Source organism: Corvus moneduloides, chromosome 1, assembly GCF_009650955.1.
Source record: "Corvus moneduloides isolate bCorMon1 chromosome 1, bCorMon1.pri, whole genome shotgun sequence".
Classification (NCBI taxonomy): Eukaryota; Metazoa; Chordata; class Aves; order Passeriformes; family Corvidae; genus Corvus; species Corvus moneduloides.
This window is the reverse complement of record NC_045476.1, coordinates 135,496,981-135,506,803: the sequence shown is the minus strand read 5'-3', so window position 1 is coordinate 135,506,803 and position 9,823 is coordinate 135,496,981.

The window sequence follows — 9,823 nt, the reverse complement described above, 5'->3', positions numbered from 1 at the left end:
TGTTAGGAAAGGATTTAGTGAAAAGAAGACTAGGGAAATGGTAAGGGCACAGAGAGCTGCCCACCAGAAATAACACACTGGTAACTTGAATAATTGGCCAGCATTAGCTGCAGTGGGATGCATCTCATTGGGATTAAGCTTCAATGCACCTGAGTTTCCCAGGTCCTTTCACAGAGAGTCATGAAGCAACAGACTCTGTTGGGGTTCCTCCCCCCTGGCATGGGGTCCAGGGGGAGGGGACCCTGGGGTAGAGGCACGGGGTTTCCCTGCTCCCTGGTCAACCTCGTTCCCCATTGGTTGTTTTGTGTTCCCCTGCCTGGGAAGGACCCTGCTGGTCCCGTGATTAAGGTTCTTCAGCAGTCATCCACCCATGCGGCTGGAGAATAAAGATCTCTGAAAAACATCTCTCAAGAATCTGTCCCTATTTCTTTTCCACAGGCCTCGCTGTCTATGTATGTTGCAGAAATCCCCACTGCAACAAATGGTGATAATGCTTGCATAACAATTCCCTGGAGTCAGCGACTGTGAAACAATCAAGATTTTGAAGATCCCCAGAAAATTCATGAGTAAAGAAACTTTCTGGATCTCTCTTCTTGCTTTTGTTTTGCTGTTCCATAAACTATGGAGGAACTGTGGAAAAACTCTTGGCTCTCTGAGCCGCATAAGGACATTTATCTTAAACTTGAAAAGATTCTTGAACAACGATTTGTAAATTTTAGCTTAATTCAAGCTCAAAAAGAGCTGAGACACTCCCTGGCATGGCTGTTTAAAAACTTTTTCTATGTTTCTTGGGACTTGATTCTTACCAAAGACTTTTAGAAGAATGTTTGGACACAGTTAATTTCTGAGTCAAAATATATGCCGATGGAAGAATATTTTCGTGAATATTATTTAATTACTGAGACTGTTGAACAGTATCAGCTGTGTCCTTGCGAAGGGAAGCCTGGCTCAAGGACCGTGTGGCCTCGGCCATGTGCGCGAGTGCTCTGCAAGCAGCAATGAGGCAGTTCCCATGTGTGGGCGGAGCGGTGCCAGCCGTGGTGTCAGCAGCGGAGCGAGGTGTGGCAGGAGCGGTGTGACCCGGCGGTGCCCACCCAGCCCCGCGCAGCGCATGGTGGAGCGAGCCCCGTGAATGCCTGGCTGAGAGGGGCAGTGTGCGGGCAGCGGCTGGTGGCGATGGTGGTGGAGCGGAGCCGCGCACAGCCGAAACGCGCACCTGGACAGAGTCGTTTGCAGGGCACGGGGGGGCCGCCAAGGGGGGGACTGGCCAAGAGGTGGGTGTGGCACCAGGCAGCGGCAGCACAGCTGTGACCAGAGGCGGCAGCAGTGGCAGTGTGCAAGGAGCTGAGCGGCGCGGCCTGGCCCGGCCCACGCAGCCACGAATGAGACCCCGAGAAGTCAAGGCTCCGCGGCGAGAGCGCACAGGCACAAGCAGCCCTGATGGCCCCGGCAGCACTGGCAGCACCCGCAGTTCCAACACAGGAGCGAGCGAAAGCAAAAGTGAAAGCAGGAGCACAGCAAGACAGAAAACAGCAGAAAACTCAGAAAAAGAAAAAATCGTAGCTAAGGTTTTAGGAATAGAAAAATGGTATAATGTCAGACAAAATTATGGTTTTATAATGAGATGTGACAACAAGGAAGACATATGCGTTCATCGTACTGCCATTATGAAGAATAACCCCCAAAAATATATCCCAAGCTTAGGAGATGGAGAAGTGATAGAGTTTAAAATTATTCAAGGAAGGAAAGGCCTGCGAGCAGCAAATGTTACCAGGCCTGATGGTGTTTCTGTAAAAGGCAGTATATATGCTGCAAACTGTAGTTATCCCAGACAATATCCCCATTATAAGCCCCCCCTACAGTCTCCCTTTCCTAATCCTACCTTTCCCTTTTATCCCATATCCTGTTATCCATTTTTCCACCCATGGTTTCCCTCACAAAACCCTGCCTTTACCAATTGTTCTCCCAAAAATCCCTTTCCAATGCTGAGGGGGGGGATGAAAAGGGGGGGAGAAAGAATTAGCTATTGTTGTTTAGATTTCCAACAGGTACAAATGGAAGAAACCCTCTCCTGCCTCAGTTTCCCCACAAAGCATGCTCAGAGAGTCCTGTCACCCTTCTGCCAGCTCTAAGATGTTCCAGAGAAAAAAATCTGTTTGGACATTTAGAGACTCAAGCGGGTGGCTTGTTTTCTTTTGAAACTGTTCTTGTTATCCAGTTGTTTTCAATGTTAAGTTTTAAATCTCTTTTAGTTAAAACAAAAAGGTGAATTGTTGGGGTTCCTCCTCCCCCCTAGCGTGGGGTCTGGGGGGAGAGGACCCTGGGGTAGGGGCACAGGGTTTCCCTGCTCCCTGGTCAACCTCGTTCCCCATTGGTTGTTTTGTGTTCCCCTGCCCGGGAAGGACCCTGCTGGTCCTGTGATTAAGTTTCTTCGGCAATCGTCCAGCCATGTGGCTGGAGAATAAAGATCTCTGAAAAACATCAAGAATCAGTCCCTATTTCTTTTCCACAGGCCTCGTTGTCTATACATGTTGCAGAAATCCCCACTGCAACAAGACTTTCAGCAGGAAATACTAATCTTAGGAAGCTGTAATTGCTTACGTCACTCTCTGTTGCTCACATCACTCCCTGTTGCTTTGGGCACAAGCCCTCTGTGGGTGTCCTCTTATTGCACAGTGCAGTGAGAGGAGGGCCATCCACCCTCACTTCCCACAGGCATGGGTCTAACAAAGCTTCCTAAATCTCCAGGGTGGTGGGTGGGCTATGTTCACCCACCATATTATGCCAAATTTTACACAGTGATCGATTTGGACTGTCTGAAAACTCTTCAAGACTACTCCCAAGCAAACAGTAGTTTTCAGCTGTGCTGTGTGATTATAAACGTATCTGGAATCTGAATGTAACACACAGGGTAAAAAAGGTAATGTGATAAATACAGCCATTCAGCCATAAGAAATTCCTTTGAGAAAATCTTTGCTTTCAAACCAACCTCAGTTTTTCCAATGATTACCTCAATTTCAGATCTGAAGAAAAATCTTATGAAAGTTGAACTAGCCTTGTCTTTGTCCTCAGCAATTTCAGTTGGTTTAGACTACCAAATAATAAAGAGATTAAAGATGTTGCACCCCCATGGAAATAAGCCACTCCGCAAACATGAAGGTTTTTGCCAAATTCTAAAATAATTATTTGGTTAATTTCTTTATTTTCATTTAGCAGATATTAAATATGAATTGATTTTAAAATGCTATGTGCCCACTGACCTACCTTAAGTGAAGTAATTGGAAACCCAATCATGTGATGATAATAAAAGGTCACAGAATGAGCTGCTGCTCCTAACACCAAGCAAGGACCTAAGCAATAGAAAGCACAAATGAGAATTTCAGCACATCTCTCTGCCCAGCAAACCCGTTTCTCCTTCAGTTTCTCTGTTGGGATCTTACTCAGAGGTTAAATTATTCACCTTCCCAATGGCTACTGCAAAAAAGGCAACACTAACAAGCACTGTGGTACAAAATGCATGGTATGGCCAGACAGCCTGATGGGACCTGCTGGTCTCCCAGCTCCAGCCATTGTATGCCGTAACAAAGAAGCAGGATCAAAAACATGTCGCAGAAGGCAAGGGCAGTTGTTTAGTTAATATTTAAACATATATACAGCTTTCAGCCCTTGACAACAGCATCTCCATCAATTACACAGAGAAGTCCTTGAATACTGCCTGGATAACTCCCAACTCATGTTCCTTCTCTGGATATTTGAAGCTGTTTGCAGGTTTTTCCCCAACCACTCAATTTGAGTAGAGCTCTTAATACTTGTCTTATTTTCTTTTCTGTTTGCTGCTAACGTACAGAAGTGATTTCACCATTTCTCTACTTATAGCAGAACTCTGACTCTCCTCACCTCCTTTTCAATGGCAATCGCTTCTTCTCCAGTGCCCCCAGAGATCTCACCCCTGCTTTGTCTTTCAAAGGTTCCAGAAAAAGTCTTTTGTCATTGTACAAACAAGTTTTCAAACCCACAAATTCTCATCTTTTGAACTCTCCTTTCTTCTTCTGCTCTTTTCTTCAGCATCACTGTACACTAGCCTTAAGCCATCATCTGCCACATTTTAAACCCAGGAATACTACATATCTCTCCAATATTTCCCACTCAGTCCCTCTGATATTTCCTGCCTATTGCTGATGCTCAGCTAAGGACAAGAGCACTGAACATCCTTTGCCTCTGGGAAGCCATACCAGCATCATCAGCCTCCCTGCAAAACTGCCAAGTCACCTATCTAGACTTGCGCTCTTATGCCTTTGAGAACGGAGTAGAGTAGGAAGCAGATGAAGATTGTTAATGGGAATTCAGAGTCAGCTGAGTTGTTAATGGGAACAGTGAAATACTGTGGGATAAAGACTGCGATATGAAAGTGAAGGGCTTGTGGATTGGCTTATGACACACCTTTTCACATCAGTTCTGCCTAAATAGCATGTGTCATCATTCACAAGAAAATTCTGGGTTTTATGTGTCACATGGATAGGGACACTTAGGCACAGATTGCAAATGAATCTCCTTTGGATCATGACAGTGAAACAGTTGCTTCTTTTTATCCTTCACCATATCCAGAAAGGTCATTGATCATCTTTTGGGAACCTGAGATTAACGTCCTTCAAGAAATTATTGTAATACATGAAAGAACTTAATAAGACATGTTTTTTATTTATATTCTTATATGTACACACACACATATATGTGCACATATATAAGTATAGAATATATGTGAGCGTATATATATAATATGATCTTTAAAAATACTCTTATTGACACCATTTAAAAATAGAAATAAGAGAAATAGGGATAGGAGAGAAAGGTTGAAATAGTTTACTATCTTATTTGCAAGAATAAGGTGGCAATAACTATGAAGACGGAGAATATCTTGGAGGGAAAGAAGGAATAATAAACTCAGTAAAGGCTGGAAATGAAACTGTGGCGAGTAACCTATTTTGTGAGGTTTACACTGGCTGTGTAATCTGCTTCACTTAGAAGAGAATGTCAGCTCTCTGCTATTACATCCACTTACTAATAACCCATATGTCAGTCTTCAGTTTTGGTAAAAATTGTATGTTTATCACAGAAGCAGTGTTAAAAGGTAAGCTAAGTTTTAATATCTTAAGGATCATTTTTATTTTCCATAAGAAAAAATATGAAATTTTTTGATGGGAAACATCAAAACCCTAAACAAAAGGATGAAATTTTGCATCCAGAAAGCAACGAAACACTTTTAATGAAAATCTTTTTAAATACCAAGAACACTTTAAAAAGAGCCAACATTTGAAGGACATAGAAGATAAGAGCAGTCACACTTGTTCTTAATTTGCTAGAAATAAGTAAATTACTTGAGGTGATGCCACACCTTACACGAGGTGAGGCAGAGCAGAGTGGGACAATTCTGTGCCTTGACTGGTGGGAGATGCTGTGCCTGATGCACCCCAGGACACAGCTGGCCCACCTGGATTTTGTGATCCTTTCTCATTTCGGTATGAAATGGCATGCGTTGCTCGTGAGCTGCAGGTGAATACTGTACAGCAACAATATGTTTGCAGATTCATTTTTCATGTAAGTAGCGTCTCGGATAACAAGATTCAACCAGTTGTAGTATCACATGATCTTAATTCTTCAGGTCTCTCTAGACTCTGGAAGAGTACTGCTAGAGAAATGAGTCAATCTGCATCTCTCCTTAGTTTGCTTTCAAGCCTAATCCTCGTTGGATGTTTAAATCTTCTATTTCAGCTTGTCTGGTCATGAGCAGCTTTGGCAGTAAATGGAGCTGATGGGTAGAGTCCCTATAGCTCTAAACGTCATTATACACATGGTTTTCTTTACAGAGTCAGTACATGTGCCAAAAGCATGTATTCTTATTTGTGTTCAGCTCCCCATTTAGTGATCAGTTTTTAGCACTATTTTAGCCCACTAGGAAAGCTGAAAAGGTGAATGCACTACTGCCCTTAGCAATAATTCACATTATGAAGATGGTTTAATGTATGCTGTAGTGGGTTGAACCTGAGTTGATGGACAGTCTTTTAGGCAATGATGCTTCTCACAATTTACATATTTAAACCGCACAGAAAGGCGGGAATTGCCTTTTGTCCCGACTTGCCTGCTAGAAGGTGGAGGGGGCCTCGGAGCCTCCGGGCTCTGCCGGGCCGGGCCAGGGCCCCTACCCCTCTCCTTTTTCCAACGCCACGGCACAGACCCTGGGTCGCTGGGTGGGAACCGTCCCAGAGCCGCAGACAGCTAAACCCAGCCATGGACTGCCACACAGATAAGCCCATCCGGCATGGCTTCCTGGGACCGGCGGGCCCTTATCCTCTCCTCTCCATGCGGAGCCGGCGGAGCCAACAGGAGCCGGCGTAGCCTTCTGTCTGCAGCCAGCACACTTTGCGCTGAACTGAAGAGGACACCACGCAGCCCATAGCACGAAAAGAGAGAGGCTTTCTCCACTGCAAAGCCTGAACAAGGACACTCTTCAACGTTGTGGCTTCAGAGTCAGAGAGAAAGTGAGTCACGTGAGACGGAGCTGAGCATGGCAACGGGAGAAAAAGACGGCAGTGCCGCGTTTTTCGCGCATAGCTTAAAAAAAACTTCTTGCATGCTGTGGTAAGAAACTGTAATATCACAAACTGTTTGTCTCTTTAATGCATTTGAAGTACATGGGGGGATGGAGAATTCACGTGTGGCCTGTGGAAATTGTGAAGAGTGCCTATGCCAGGCTACATAGAAGCACTGAAAGGCTTTTAGAGACTTGTGGAGAAGAAAGCCTTTGTGTTCAGGCCAAAATAACTCATCCTTAAAAAGATTAATAACCCCATGGGGTGGCCTATGTTTGGCAGTGTGACGGAACTGTGAGATTTTCATGGGAGAGATGTTTTACACCACAGCAGATTGTTTCTTTCTGGGCGGGTCTGCTGTTGGTGGCAGTTTGGAAACCATGTGCAGCTGAAGAAAACCCTTTTTTCCCTTAAGCATAAGAACGAGACTTTTCAAGAACTGCAGCACTGACTAGCATCCCATGTTCTGTTACCCTTTGTGTGAGTTGGGTAAAAGGAGGAAAGTACTGGAAAGGGGGAGGGGGTTTGCTTTAATTTCTTGTTATTTCTCTTAAATTTTAATTCTATTAGTAATAAAACTCTTTCTCTGTACTGCAACTGTTTAAGTTTCGTGCCTGCTTTGCTTTCTCCTAATTCTTATCTCACAGAGGGGAAATGAGTAAGTAATGGATATTTTGAACTAAACCACTACACTTAATTGGTGTTTCTGCCCGGTTTACAAACTGAACCTGCTACATGTGCCTTTACCCGCACCTCCTGAAGTGCATTCTGACCACAACTGCAGGGTCAGTGTCAAATCCAACACATTTATAGAATATCCTACAAAGCACTTCTGAGGGAGTTGTAAAAGACAGCAGTGGACTGCAGTGTTGGAAAATGTCTTTCCTACTTAGCAAATAAGAGTCACTGACTTTAATAAATGATAAATCACATCCTATCCTCAGCAGGAAATTAAATATTTCAGATGCTAAGAGCTCTTCAAGACGACGTGCTGTGAAATGTTTGCATTTCCTATCAGTGCCACTTTTCTATTTACAAGACCTTCAATTCCACAGGAGTTTGCTAATTTTTCTGGCAGAGAGTAGACAATTTGATTTTTTTTTTTCTTTTTTTTAATTTTATTTTTTGAGTGGTTTTATCCTCAAGGAAACCAGTCAGGCTAGCCAAACACAGCATGACAATCAGTGCTGAAAGGCATATGACCACCATCAAAACAACAAATGCCTTTAATGCAACACAGTCTTCTTCACACTGGGTAAGGAGTTCAAACAAACGACACCACGTGACTGTAAAACTGAAGTAAAAGTCAAAGGTTTCCACTAGATTGCCCATATTTCCAGAAAAGAGAAAAGACATGCAGCTTATCAGCAAGAACATTTGTAAAACCCAACTGCTTTTGGAAAAAAATACTGAAATGGAAATAAGTATTTCATACCTAGGAGCAGACATGACCAAGGATTTCAATAAAACCATGAGGGGTATGTTTCTGCATTAGATTCATGGAAGTTAAGGTATTCATCTGGCCACACTTCTGTATTTCCTAAATCATTCAACTTCACACAGTAGTGACAGTAAGTGGGACAGATAATTTGAATTTGATTAAAAATATCTTCTGGAGACATAATGATGATGATGATGATAATGATGATGATGAAAATAACTAGACTTGTAAACAAGATACGGAGAAAATCTGTCAGGCTTTATTAATCTCAATTGCTATGGGAGTGTAAATTCTATTTTTAAGTTGTCCAGTTTCTGCTTTGAGACACAGGCTGTTGTTATGCCTTAGAGTGAAGAGCTGTATCAACATAAGAGTAACCTTTTGGTGTGTGTTTGCAGTGAAGACAAGATGACTATACTGCATTCAGCTTCCTTCTCAGTCTTTGTTTCTATATGCAACTCAAGCCATGTATGCTCCTCGCTGAGAGACACACTTTCTATCCCTCAGGCAATTTGTGCAGCTCATTCTGCATCCAGCAGTCTTTATACCATAAAAGTATCATACTCTTCTTAACACCACAAATAATCATATTAGCCCTGTTTGTCACACTGGTGTTAACACTTGGTGGTCTTTTCAAAATCCTTTACAAACATGCCATTTTCCAGTATTCCATTTTTTATGCATACTGCAGCACATTTTGTTTGTTACCAAGTCCAGCTCATGCTGTATTACCAACCCTTCATCTGTCATAATTTATCATTCTGGCAGCATTTGTGTCATTCATAGGATTTATTGGCAAGGATTTTATATCTATTTCCATTTTTAATAAAGGTATTAGATTGAGCCAGTACTGACTGCTGCCCAGCAGTTTTATGCAAAACCAGTTAAGTGATTGATCTACAGCATACGGATAGCATTCGGGCATTTCTAAGTGTTGGATAATCGCTCCTTAATTCCTCAAGACCAAAATCTGTGCAGGCAGGAGGTTTAAATTTAAGATAGTTATTCATGTTCCCTCTGTAGCCAATGGAAAGATAAATTTATTTCCACGTGCATCCTGCCGTAAAACATACCCCACTGGTATGTGGCCTGTCTCACTGCATCTTCTCTGGAGCTGGAGCTTAGTGGACTAACTTCGCTAAATTAACAATTTAACAAATTAACTGTGAAATTGCTGAAATTAAGTGATATGAACCCAAGCCTCTACGATTTGGTAGAAGAGAAATACCATCCTAAAAACCAAACTGAAATGCCACTGTAATCTCAAGCATCACTGTTGCATGAGCAGGAGGCTTGTGATTACTTTTGCATTTCCTCAGAGCAATGTGGCTGTGGAAAGCAGGTCACCCAACCAGGTCCAGAAGCAGAACAACACAAAGTCCATAATCAAGAGACAAAAAGCAGAAGGGGCAGAAGCCTGTTTTCAGCCTCCATTTCAGTGAGAAAGTGGCTCAGCGTGTGCCTTATCGACATGATCCATTTTCTCTGCATAGTCGGGTCACACACCAGGAACAAGATCCACTGAAGGGCAAGTTTGAGGTAAATTAACATGACGGATTCTATGAAAAGTAGATGTACACTATAAACAACAGCTCCTGATTTATAACCAAGTCTAAAATTACTGACATAATATTTTCTGGAGCTGTTGCATATCCTCTACTCTTGGGTGAAGAAAATTCAAAGGAAGCCTCAGGCAACATATCAGTCACATCAAGGTCTGAAGTAGGAGGAGAGTACTTGAGTTTCTTGGAACTGATGCTGCTTCTTAGACATTGCCTGGAATTCTGGAAAGGTC